The following is an 11,383-nucleotide window of genomic DNA, read 5'->3' as shown; positions in this document are numbered from 1 at the left end:
AAGGCTTCCTACAGCAGCTCTTAGTGCAGTGCCTACAGAACCAAGATATGGTCTGGGACCTCTGAAGATTAAGTAGGACAAGCCTGTGAGAATGCCCACTGAGATCCAGCGATCAGCACATTGTTGCAATAAGGCCACTATATAGTTGCACAATCCACTTACCTGTCAGCTTTGGGCCCTGTTTAGTGATGTGGCCACTCCTGGTAAAGATTGCTAGTCCAGGGCATCTAATGGTCTCCCTACCTGTAGCACAAACATACAGGTGCAGTTTGCTTCTGAAGCATGACAAGATCACATCATGATTCAGACAAAAGTAACATGTGGAAGTTGCAGCGCCAACCACTGGGTTTCCAGCTGCCTGAGCATTGTAGTGTACAAGACTCAGCTGGAATGTTTGTACAAAGCTTGACTCCAGATTGGGCTCTTACATGCATTCTGCTCCAATGGGCTTCATGTAGGTGGCGGCGGCAATGTGAATGGCCATGAAGGAAGTTCTTCTGGGCATACACAGCGTTTGCACCTGGACCTTCACATTCAGTAACAGACTAAGTTGTGTCTATTTTTTTACCTTCTTTCCTTGGGATCTCCAGCAGACTTAGACCATGATATTGAATTTGATGAAAAATGCTGGTCACAGTCCAAGTAAGCTTAGTGACTCGTAAGCTGAAATCAATGTGGTTTGTTGGTTGCAACTCAGAACTATTCGATGATGTTAATGGAACTTAATTCCAAATTACTTTTGTTGGACTGGAGCTGTGTGGTCTGAATGTTAACAGTCTCTACTCATGATTTTAAAGTAGACCATTTCACATTTTAAATACTCTTATAGAAAATCACAGTAGTCACATTCAGCATATGCTGAATAGTAGAGTTACAGAAATATGGGGAAAGATTAAATGTGTACAGATCTACCATATTAAAAACTGAATATTTAACTCATGACTTCTTATTCATTCATAAGCTGTACTTAAATAACAGTGCACAGTGCATGATATTAGAAATTCATGAGACACTTTTTCTTTTGAGGCACCTAGACTCAAACGGATCTTAAACCTCTTGAAAGAAGGCCTTTGTGAAACAGGTTTACACACGAAGGCATGAAATTCCAATGGGCACATTGAAAAGCACAAGGCACACATTTTTCTCTCATGAGCTTTTAATTTTTTAACTAGTTAGTAGACAGAACTTAGAAGCAGCTGGATCTCTTTGCCCTTTAACCAAGGGTTAATTGTTGTGCCTTTCTACCACTGATTTATTTACAGTGTTCTGGCTTTGCCTAAACATGACTTTACTGATATATTATGCTGACATTTCCTACTTGACTTTCTCAATGGTTTGACAAGAAAAACTGCTATTTTTTAAATGAATAAGGAAAGTCTACCTTGAGCATTTTCCCCCTATACAATAATTTCAAAATATTGTATTGATTCTTATTCATTGATACTGTACTAATTTTATCAGTCCTCTTTATATTGTCTACAACTTTTAACTTGTAAAGTGTTTGAACAAATCTTTTTTGACATTCTCAGACAAACCCTCTGAAACAAAGCCCTGCTCTAAATGTAAAATAGAAAGCTGAGATTGAAAAATTGTGTTTAGAACACCTGATTGCAGGTATATCTGAAACCTCTTTTTAGATCAAGGTACATCAAACTAAAACATTGAACTATACTTTATTTTTCCCCTAAAAGATAAGGATATCTATGTGGTAAAAGAGAAAAAGATGAAATACCACTAATTTTCAGGCACTACTGTATTAATACACAGATATATTGAAAATTATTCATAATTGGAACTTTGAGAATTACCTGATATTTTGGTAGCATACCTGACTGGTAAAGACTTGCTCTTAAGGAAGATAACTGTATAATTCCTATATATAAGTTATAATTATCAATATAATTATATGTCTACACCAACTAATACACCTGTAAATTTGCCTGGCTGCCTAAAGCAGCTGTGAAATTTCTGTGTTTCTTTTTTTATAAGCAAAATATTGGAACATGCTCTAATTATATTGGCATCCACAAGAGCTGTTAAATATTTTGAAGGAAATTATGTATTTCTCACAGGAAGACCCTAACAAAGAGTCAAGTAAAAAGCAAATAAAAAGTACAACTTCATAATTATGATTCTTCTCAAAACAGTAAAACTTACATACCTGTAAAAGTAAAATAGGTAACTTTTCAAGGAAGCAAGAAATAGAAAACCTACCTTTGGCGTTTGCTTGCTCAAATGGCACAGAGGTACTCTGAATGCAGAGCCTGTGGTATTTGACCCTAACCAATGGCAGTGGGGTGCCTGGATTGTGGGAGGTGGTACAGTAAGCTCCAATCTTGAGAAATGTCTTGATGCTTAGACCTCTTTATATCACATCTTCTGAAAAAACTCTGAATGCAAAAGATAATGCTGTAACAGGGTGCAATTCACTTTTTGAAGGAACAGGATGCATTTTAAAATTAATTACTGCATCAGTTCATTCATTCATTCTCATCATTTCCAAGAATAAACAGAAAGTTTTTAACAGTGTGAAGTGTGCTATTGAGAAAAAGAAGTTTAAACTCATTACTTGTACTATGAACAAAATACTTGTTTTATTCTTTAGAACAATATGATGTTATCATGCCAACTGGACTTCTATTGTGCAAACTGTTTTGCAGTAATTACCAAACCCATCCTGGCAAAGAATTTGAGCAAAGGTTAATATTCCAATTAAATATATGAAGGACTGAGGCTAAAAGAAAATGACTTGCTCAAGGCCATGCAAAAAGCTCACAGCTAAATCATTTGATGCAATTATCCCCCACTGAAAACTTTGCAACAGAGTTTGTTTAATGACCAGAAGGTTTTTCCTCTTCACTAATTATTGTGAAATTTTAATCCTGATACAATGCATTCCATATGATATGAATTTTGCATAGAACACTATTTCAATGCAGTGTAACAACAACAACATCATCAACAACAACAGTCCGGAAGATAAATTATTTGTGAGTTTTCAAAGATTATTTTGCTACATTTTGACAGTTCAATTCTTTTTGGAATGCTTTTGTACACAAAGAACAGGTTTCATTCTGTAGCCCAATTTTGGTAGCTAGCAGCCAGTCTCCCTTCTCTTTTCTTTACAAGCAGGTTATCCTAGAGATGAATGTATCTCCAGGGGCCCTTTCCATCTAATGACTAACCTGCGTGTTTACACCAGCAGGAAAGATTGGGGATTCTGCTGGTGTACAGCCAACCCTACAACCCATCAATCTCCCTACCTGAGCTGACAGAAGAGGTCTCAGATGTGATGTTGGAGTTCTCAAGGCTGTTGCTTCTGAGGGACTTCAACATTCACTCAGGATTTCATGGCCACCACGACAACCATGGCACTGCGCCCCGTCAGTGGTCCAACTCAGACTTGGTCTTCTCAGTTAGATATGAGGTTGGTACTCAGAAAATGGGGGATTTGAAATAAGTCCCCTTTTCATGGTCAGATCGCCACAGGCTGAGATTTAGATTGATGGTGGATTTTCTTCTCCACAAGAGTGGGGGGGAACCTATCAGAATGGTCCACTCTAGGAGGCTAATGGATCTGGATGGTTTCCAGGGGGCTTTGGGGGATTTTCTGGTTGATGTGGCTGGTGCTCCTGTCGAAGCCCTGGACACCCTATGGAATGCAGAAACAACCTGGGCACTTGCCATGATCACTCCTAAGTGCCCTCTCTGTTGCAGAACACGTACAGCTCCTTGGTACACCTTGGAATGGAGGGCGATGAAACAACTTAGGAGACGGTTTGAACGCAGAGAGAATAACACCCCAGGTGAGTGCAACAAACATCTGTTATGCACCTTTGATCAAGTATATTTTGAGGTACTGAGGGCAGCAAAGAATCAATACCTCATTGCACCTATCCAATCTTCTCTTTTCTGGCCAGTGGAGCTTTTCAAGATTGTTCATGGCTTATTACATTTTGGGCCCAGGGACATCTTGGAACCATCTCAGGCATTCTGTAATTTACTTGCTGGGCACTTCCAGGAAAAAATCTGCCAGGACTTGGACTCCAGAGTTATAGTAGTTGAATCTGTCAGATCAGAGCACAGCCTGGTCCAGTGTTGCTAGATGAGTTTCAGTTAGTAGAGCTGTAGAATGTGGACAAAGTGCTTGTAAATGTTCATGCAATCATTTCTGTATTAGATCCTTGTCTGTCCTGGCTTATAAAAGCTGGTAAGGAACAACTGGCTAGACCAGGGAGGTCATTAATGCCGTCTTGTGAGAGGGAGTGGTCACATGTTATCTTAAAGAGATCACTTCTCCCTTCATCCAGAAGATCTGAATAACTTCAGATCCCTTTCCTGGGCAATATTCTAGAGAGGGTGGTTGCCAATTCGCTCAGGCTCTCTTGGATGAGACTGAGTATCGAGACCCATTTCAGTCAGGGTGCAGGCCTGGTTTTGGCACAGAAAGAGCCTTAGTCATGCTATATGATGACCTATGCCAGGAGAGAGATGGGGGGATGCAACCCTGTTGATACTGTAGGAACTCTCAGTAGCTTTTGATACCATCGACAATGGGATCCTTCTGGGGCAATTATATGAGTTGCAAGTGGGTGGCACTACGTTGTAGTGGTCCTTCCCCTACTTGGTGGTGCTTGGCAAATATTGCTCAGGCCCATGGATTCTCCTGCATGGAGTTCCTCAGAGATCTGCTCTGTCCTCCATGCTATTCCACATCTACATAAAGCTTCTGACTGGGGTCATCTGGAGTCCATTGCCATCAGCATGCTGATGACATGCAGCTCTATTTCTCCTTTTCATCAACATCTGCAGGTGAAGTGGTGGATGTATTAAATGACTGCCTGGTTGCAACAATGGATGGGATAAGAGCCAACCAACTGAAATGGAGGTGTGGTTGATAGGTGGTTCCTTTGACTGCACTGGGGGTAGAGGTGCTGAACCTGTTCTAGATAGGATTGTGCTCCCTCTGAAGGAATAGTTCATAGCTTGGGGATTCTTCTTGATTCATTTTTATCATTTGAGGCTCAGGTGACATTGGCAGCTCCAGGTGCTTTCTACCAGCTTCAGCTGATGGCCCAGCTGCACCCCTACCTGGACAGGGTTTAGTAGTCTATGCTCTGGTAATCTCTAAACTGGGGCTGCCTTTGAAGATGGTTCAGAAGCTGTAGCTGGTGCAGCATGTGGCAGCCAGTTCAATAACTGGGACACACAATTCTGAACATCTAAGACATGTTCTGGCCTCTTGCATTGGCTACCTGTATGCTTCTGGTCCCATTTCAAAGTGCAGTTTCATGGCTTAGGATCACAACATCTATTAGAGTGCCTCTCCCAACTGAGAGCCACCTGGAAGACTATGCTTAATCTCTGGGGACTTCCTTCGAGTGTTACCTCCAAGGGAAGCATGGAGGGTGGCAATGGAGGGCTTTCCTGGTGGTGGACCTCCATCTATGAAATTACCTCCCCATTTCAGCCCAGCTGGTGCCAAAGCTGTCATTTTTCTGGTGCCAGATTAAGATGATCCTCTTTTCTGAGACTTTTAAAGACTGACTTGACCTCTGCGGGGCTTGATGGGGATCACCAAGAGTTTTCCAGGGTCACTCTTTTTGCTCATTCCTTCCTATTGTCTGTTTTTATTATCTGCTTTAGCTGTTTTAAACTTTTAAATGTTTTTTTCTGATGTTGTGATATTTTCATTGTTTTTTATCATCTGTTTTTATGGACTGTGTAAACTACCCAGAGAGCTTCATCTGTGAGGCAGTATAGAAATAATAAATAAATATTAATCTCTAGCTGTTACATTATTCTGAGAAGCTACTGCTATCCTACTGTTTATGTTTCCACTGTTCCTTGTCAAGAGTAACATTGTTCAAACAACTGAGAAAAATGTTTTGGTTTGAGCATCCCGTGGGCAAACAAAGAACTGCAAAATAAAATGATGAGCACAGGGCCTTCAAGTTCAGTTATGTCAATAAGGAGTAAAAATTAGAACTTGAATTGAAGTGCTAAAGTAACAGAGCTGCTAAACATTGCGCTTGTGGTGCTGCGGATTACTTAGAATGATAAGGAATCCATTGGTTGTTTAGATTAGGGGAGATAAAGAAGTTTAAGATGACGATGGAGAAGGGTCACAGAGGAAAACCATAGAGTAAAACATGGCAAGTAGAATTTTTGTTCCAGAAATTATTGTTGGCTTGCATATTTCAGCAATTTTCCTCTGGAGGATTCTAGGTACCAGACTTTCTTCCAAGGGATGTTGGCTTCAATAGAGGTTGGGAAAAGAGGCCTTCCATGGGAATATGTTATTTATGGTGCTCCTGTCTACAGAGTAACTACCTCTTTGATTATAGCCTTATCATTTTTTAGACTTGCATATTGCCCAACTGATAAATGCAATTTGATCTGTTTATAGTCATATCCCTGCAAAACAATGATAAAGTAACAGACAACATAACAATGCAGCCAGTAAAAACACTGAAATCATTAAGTTGCCAGCAGTAAAACCAGAATAAAGACAGCAAATTAAAGATTTTAAATGCCTGCCAGAAGAAAAGTGTTGTGTGGTATCTAAAGATATACAGTGAAGATGCCAGGTGGATCTCCCTGTTCTGGGAAGGGGGGTATTCCAAACAGGCGACCACTACACAGAAGTGTTTCCCCTGCTAGTCACTCTTATCAGCCTTTTACACTGAGTAGTTTCTACCCAACTAGCCACTACTCAGTTCAGAGTAAAATGCAGCACCCCTTCAGTTACCAGCTCAGCTCTATCAAGTCACCCTTCCCTTTCACAAAGAACAGAAAGCAAAAAGAGTTCAGGGTAACCCCAATGGAAAGGCAACAGGATTAACTGAAGGGCGTGGGGTTCTAATAAACAACATCCTTTGGAGTTCAAATGTGGTCCTAATTAAACAGGTACTCTCCAATTTAATTCACAGAGAGCACAGAGGTTGTGTGATTATTGAGTCTTACTTCTTTTTTGTGTTTTTCCTACAGTCTCATGGCATTTGAGTGTGATTGTAGGAAAAAATATACCTTTATTCAAACTCACAATCTGGTTCCTTTGTTACTTGATCAGTGTTTACATGCTTATCTGTAAGAAGATTTAGATAATTTTGAATGGGGAGAACACATTGTCAGGATGCTTTTTGTTCTGTTCTGCAACAACCCCAGTGGAATTCAGGCTGTACTGCTGTTTGTTAGAGGAATGTTATTTACACACACACACACACACACACACACACCCCGGAGTGGGGTCTGTGATAGCGTGATTAACCTGAAGTCATAGTAGAATGGTTTAAGTTCTGTTATTTGTTGTGTGGTCTCATAGTTTAGAAAATTTGCTGGTTTATTTTGTGGTTCTGGATAAGATTTTGTTTCAAATTTTATTTCCCTCCCATCCCCCTGCACCAATACTAAAGAACTTGGGATAGAAATCTGACTCCAGTCTGAAAGTCTCAAAGTCACTTTGTTTTTGTTTTCTAAAATCTCCATATGGGAAATATTTATCTTCTGGTTCCAGCTGTTGGTATGGTTATTGTTTGCTTTTGAGTCCCACAAACCTCCTGTCCAAAATGTATGATAAGAAACTGAGGTGAGAGGGAGGGTAACAAGGGATTGCAATTTTTAAAATCCCAGCTGATGTCTCACATAGTTCCATCCAATAGAAATAATGACATTTGAATAGTCTGATGCTAAACTTCATGCTTACAAAGTTAGAAATAAATGTGAAAGGCATGTGAATAAACAGAACTCAACATCATCTTCAATACTCTTTATTTTCATAAAGGCTAACAACTTTGGCATAGAATGCACACTGTATTTTTCCATCTCCTAATCCAGCAACTGATGATTGCTGGGAGTAAAACTTTATCACTGTTGTCAGTTGTATGTGTGTAGCTTCACCATGCTGCCTATTGATGTGGTATGATGTTTTCCTTTGCTGAAAAGGAAAACACCATACCAATGGCAATCAAGCGTATCAGGGATCCTCCAGCCAATGAAGGAAGGTGATGGGTTTCTGGTATATGATGCATATGGATGCTAACTACTTCTGCTTTCTGTGGAGTTTATTTTCATTGATTTGTTCATTACAGTTTTATACCACACAATATATGCCACCAAAGCTTACTGGGCTGTTTACAACAATTTTCCATAATTCAGTTGCCATTAACATTTTTTTCTTTCCGATGTCCACTACTAGTAGTCATGTTTACTGCTTGTCATATAGCACTTTGACAAAAATGGAGGCTCTGTAGCAGCATCACTGGCTCCCACTGAATTTTCAGAGGGATACATAAAGCGCTACAAACAGGAAGACTGTTGAATTGTCTCAAGTTGAGAGAGAGAGAGAGACAGAGAGAGACAGAGAGCATATATAGCATTATTTAATGGGTTTTAAAACAGTCTTTCAGAATAAATGATCCTTCAAAGCATGTTTAGCATAGCATAGCAAAGCACATGGAAGATGTGCAGGGACAAGATTAGGGCATGAAATATGCAAAATATGTTATTGGTGAAGATAAGATAGAATGTGTTCAGAATGTTTTTTTTTAAACTCCAGGGTTACAGTCTCTATTTTTTCACTTTCTTTTGAGCTCTAAGAAGATAATTAGATTTCCATATTAGGATAATCAAGACAGTACACTAAAATTATGCATTTTGTTAAAGTAATTGTTTGTTGTTGAGCATGTATGCTTAGAATTGAATTCTAATTTTTTTCTTTGTAAATGCTCTGAAATCCATGGAGTATTTACCTGTAAGTGATCCACTAGCATCTTTGAACGATTCACAGGCATATAATTTCAGGGATGGAGCCATACTATTTGCTCTTCTCCCCATGAACTGATATTTCCATGTGTCCAAGTCTAGGAGCCATCAAACACATTCATGCATTCAGGCTGCCAGAATATTGATGTAGTATTGATTGGTTTTAAGGAGAAAAAAAGTACAAAAGTGAATAAACTAGGGCATCACAAGAGCAAAACAAATGCCCTAACCAAGCAAGCAAATTATAAATGTTCCTTTCCTTTTCCTGCCCAAATCCTACATCCTGCAAATCTAAAAGGTCTCTACTTGCAGTCTATCTCTATATTCTGCGATGGATATCTTTGCAAGTCATTCAGGAGACAGTTTTGGCTGAAAACTCAGAATGTAAAGATTAGGAATGCATCAATAATAAAATTCTGTTTAAGGCTCAGTGTTTCTTCCAAAGCTCCGTCAAAAGCTCTTCTCAGTCAAAAGCTCTTAGGAGTCGTGGTGCACTTAAACACATTGTGAAGGAGCTTCTTAATCATAAACATTCAATGCTCCTGTGCTGACTTCCAGCAGTAGAACGCCTCCAGTCAATGAAGACATTCAAAAATGTTTGCATTAGAGCCAAACTAGACATGATGTAGTATTCTTTAATTAAAAGCAGCTCCCCTCCACCAGCAGCTTGATTTGGAGTCAAGCTGCAGCACATGGGGAGGGGGGCTTGTGCTTCACCCCTGTGCTGTTGACATGCTTTTCATTGATGCAACCCCGCACCCCGTGCTTGAAAGAAGACAAATATTGTATTGTACCTGCCCCCACAACTTCATAAATAATAGCAGGTTCAAGGGAATAATTTAGATTTCTTCATTGTGATTCCTGTGTTAAAGGGAGGAATGGAGAAAAATGGTTGAAACCCCTTTCCCAGTGCCAAGATTACGATATCTGGATTTGTTTAGCTTAGACAAAGGAAAAGTAAGAGAAAACATTTTTGGAGTATACAAAATTATACAAAGTGGAGAGATGTTTTTCTTCTTCTCCCATAATACTAGCACCTAGGGTCATCCACGAAGCTGATTGGTGGGAGATTTAGCTCCAATACCAGAAGTACTTCACCCAGCACATGGTTAAGTTATGGTATTCACTATAGTTGGCAACCAATCTGGACAGCTTTCATCAGGATAAGGCTATCAGTGGCTACTAATGCTGATGGTTGTATGTGATCCTTCATATCAGAGGTAGTATTCCTGGTGCGTTAGCTACTGGGAAACTTGGACAGGAGATTTCTTCTGCACTGCTTGTGGATTTCCCTTGGGCAGCTGGGTGACAGCACAGCATGCTGAACTAGAAGGACCTTGGTCTGATCTAGCATAGCTCTTCTTATATTCTTAAGATCTGAGTCAAAATAATGTCCTTGCAGCTCTTTTAAATAGAGGGAAAGAGATTGGGTGAGCCAATCTGTGATCCTGCACATCACGTTAGATTGGTCCTCAGGCACTTTAACTTTGCTTCTACATTCTTCACTCAGCAATGCTCCCCTTTACTTGATAGTGCTCTCTAAGAAGTATGCCTCAAAGACAACCACACTGAAAGATACCCTGTACAGTGGAGTGGTCGGAGTCTTGGCTTTAGAGCAGACAGACCTGGGTTCAATGTCCTACTCAACCCCTACCTTGGGTGTGTGAGTCTCTTTCAGCCTAGCATACCCTGCAGTATCAACACAAGAACAAAAATGGGGACCTCCGAGCTTCTGGGATAGTGGTAGGAGAGTTCCCTGTTCCATAGCTGCTCCTCCAGCCTCCTGAAAAAGCTGCATGAAAGCTGGAGGACCTTACTTCATTGCATAGATTGTTGATGAGGATGGGAAGATCCTCAGGTATAGGAGGATCTTATACCTGTGATCCTCAGGTATAGGATCTTTCCCAACAAAAATCGGGTATAGGCCATTCTGTGAACGAAGCTCCAATCATGAAAGCTGACCCGATCTCTTCAATTTTGGGGGATCCCTCCCTTCACCCAGAAGAGAGAAGTTGAAAGGGAAGACTAAATATGGAATGAATTGAATCCATAAGGGAAGGAACAGCTTTGGAAGAGCTGAATGGATAGCTTATTCACAGAGTCACCATAGGTTGAAGACGAAATGATGGCACATGACAAAAACTCTCCCCCTTGCATCATGGCTGCCCTATTCCGAAGGTCCATCAGCTCTTTGTGTTCCAAAGGATAGGATGAGTAGTAGTGAGGGGAGAAGGGGCAGTGAAGCCTGCTTCTGTCAGCCCAGTTACAAGCAGCCAAGTTTTGATCAAGCCCACTGTTACTAGCATCTCTTACTATTAGGCTCTATCCTAAACACAACTGCTAGAAACTAAAGCCCACCGACCATGCTAGGACTCACTTTAAAGTAAACATCATATGATTGTGCTGTAACGGAATCACCTTCATGGATGCTTCTTTTAATTATACTCTAAGTGACTTAATATGAAGTGCATTTTAAGTATATCTGGGAGGTCACTGAATAAAATGCATAACCATATGATATAAAATTTTATTTGTAGCAGATTTTTTCTTCTCCAGCCATGAAATCTGAGACATGTTCATATATAAAACATCACTTTTGCAAACTTTTCCTTTAGACTTG

Source organism: Varanus komodoensis, unplaced genomic scaffold (genome assembly GCF_004798865.1).
Source record: "Varanus komodoensis strain SLA01 unplaced genomic scaffold, ASM479886v1 scaffold8, whole genome shotgun sequence".
Lineage (NCBI taxonomy): Eukaryota > Metazoa > Chordata > Lepidosauria > Squamata > Varanidae > Varanus > Varanus komodoensis.
This window is presented reverse-complemented; position numbering follows the sequence as displayed.